This window comes from Arachis stenosperma, chromosome 9 (genome assembly GCF_014773155.1).
Source record: "Arachis stenosperma cultivar V10309 chromosome 9, arast.V10309.gnm1.PFL2, whole genome shotgun sequence".
NCBI classification, from domain to species: domain Eukaryota; kingdom Viridiplantae; phylum Streptophyta; class Magnoliopsida; order Fabales; family Fabaceae; genus Arachis; species Arachis stenosperma.
In genome coordinates, this window is record NC_080385.1 from 32494849 (window position 1) to 32497344 (window position 2496).

At 42.8% G+C, this 2496-nt stretch overlaps 1 non-coding gene across 1 annotated transcript; it reads left to right on the forward strand.

Annotated features, from left to right (window-relative positions):
• Positions 1–2040: 2040 nt before the first annotated feature.
• On the forward strand, positions 2041–2148 carry LOC130952048 (small nucleolar RNA R71). The gene has a single exon (XR_009074229.1). It is a non-coding gene; the product is annotated as a small nucleolar RNA R71 (small nucleolar RNA).
• Positions 2149–2496: the final 348 nt, after the last annotated feature.

A 2496-nucleotide genomic window follows, 5' to 3' on the forward strand; every position in this document is an offset into this window, starting at 1 on the left:
CATTTCTGGCGTTTAACGCCAGGTTCTTGCCCTTTTCTGGCGTTTAACGCCAGTCTGGTGCCCCTTTCTGGCGTTAAACGCCCAGAATGGTGCCAGACTGGGCGTTAAACGCCCACCTGCTAGCCTTACTGGCGTTTAAACGCCAGTAAGTTCTTCCTCCAGGGTGTGTTGTTTTTCTTCCTGTTTTTCATTCTGTTTTTGCTTTTTCAATTGATTTTGTGACTTCTCATGATCATCAACCTACAAAAAACATAAAATAACAAAAGAAAATAGATAAAATATAACATTGGGTTGCCTCCCAACAAGCGCTTCTTTAATGTCAGTAGCTTGACAGATGGCTCTCATGGAGCCTCACAAATGATCAGAGTAATGTGGGAACCGCCCAACACCAAACTTAGAGTTTGAATGTGGGGGTTCAACACCAAACTTAGAGTTTGGTTGTGGCCTCCCAACACCAAACTTAGAGTTTGACTGTGGGGGCTCTGTTTGACTCTGATTTGAGAGAAGCTCTTCATGCTTCCTCTCCATGGTGACAGAGGGATATCCTTGAGCCTTAAACACAAAGGATTCTTCATTCACTTGAATGATCAGTTCACCTCTATCAACATCAATCACAGCCCTTGCTGTAGCTAGGAAGGGTCTGCCAAGGATGATGGATTCATCCATGCACTTCCCAGTCTCTAGGACTATGAAATCAGCAGGGATGTAGTGGTCTTCAATCTTCACCAAAACATCCTCTACAAGTCTATGAGCTTGTTTTCTTGAGTTGTCTGCCATCTCTAATGAGATTCTTGCAGCTTGCACCTCAAAGATCCCTAGTTTCTCCATTACAGAGAGAGGCATGAGGTTTACACTTGACCCTAAGTCACACAGAGCCTTCTTGAAGGTCATGGTGCCTATGGTACAAGGTAGTGAAAACTTCCCAGGGTCTTGTCTCTTTTGAGGTAATTTCTGCCTAGACAAGTCATCCAGTTCTTTGGTGAGCAAAGGAGGTTCGTTCTCCCAAGTCTCATTTCCAAATAACTTGTCATTTAGCTTCATGATTGCTCCAAGGTATTTAGCAACTTGCTCTTCAGTGACATACTCATCCTCTTCAGAGGAAGAATACTCATCAGAGCTCATGAAAGGCAGAAGTAAGTCCAATGGAATCTCTATGGTCTCATTTTGAGCCTCAGATTCCCATGGTTCCTCACTAGGGAACTCATTGGAGGTCAGTGCATGCCCACTGAGGTCTTCCTCAGTGGCGTTCACTTCCTCTCCTTCCTCTCCAAATTTGGCCATGTTGATGGCCTTGCACTCTCCTTTTGGATTTTCTTCTGTATTGCTTGGGAGAGTACTAGGAGGGAGTTCAGTAACTTTCTTGCTCAGCTGTCCCACTTGTGCCTCCAAATTCCTAATGGAGGACCTTGTTTCAGTCATGAAACTTTGAGTGGTTTTGATTAGATCAGAGACCATGGTTGCTAAGTCAGAGGGGTTCTGCTTAGAATTCTCTGTCTGTTGCTGAGAAGATGATGGAAAAGGCTTGCCATTGCTAAACCTGTTTCTTCCACCATTATTGTTGTTGAAACCTTGTTGGGGTCTCTGTTGATCCTTCCATGAGAAATTTGGATGATTTCTCTATGAAGAATTATAGGTGTTTCCATAGGGTTCTCCTAGGTAATTCACCTCTTCCATTGAAGGGTTCTCAGGATCATAAGCTTCTTCTTTAGATGAAGCATCCTTAGTACTGCTTGGTGCATTTTGCATTCCAGACAGACTTTGAGAAATCAAATTAACTTGTTGAGTCAATATTTTATTCTGAGCCAATATGGCATTCAGAGTATCAATCTCAAGAACTCCTTTCTTCTGATTTGTCCCATTGTTCACAGGATTCCTTTTAGAAGTGTACATGAATTGGTTATTTGCAACCATTTCAATTAGCTCTTGAGCTTCTGCAGGCGTCTTCTTCAGATGAAAAGATCCTCCAGCAGAGCTATCCAAAGACATCTTGGATAGTTCAGAGAGACCATCATAGAAAATACCTATGATGCTCCATTCAGAAAGCATGTCAGAAGGACATTTTCTAATCAATTGTTTGTATCTTTCCCAAGCTTCATAGAGGGATTCTCCATCCTTCTGTCTGAAGGTTTGGACTTCCACTCTAAGCTTACTCAATTTTTGAGGTGGAAAGAACTTTGCCAAGAAGGCATTGACTAGCTTTTCCCATGAGTCCAGGCTTTCTTTTGGTTGTGAGTCCAACCATGTCCTAGCTCTGTCTCTTACAGCAAAAGGGAATAGCATAAGTCTGTAGACTTCAGGGTCAACCCCATTAGTCTTTGACAGTGTCACAGATTTGTAAGAACTCAGCCAAAAACTGATGAGGATCTTCCAATGGAAGTCCATGGAACTTGCAATTCTGTTGCATTAGAGAAACTAATTGAGGCTTAAGCTCAAAGTTGTTTGCTCCAATGGCAGGGATAGAGATGCTTCTCCCATAAAAGTCGGGAGTAGGTGCAG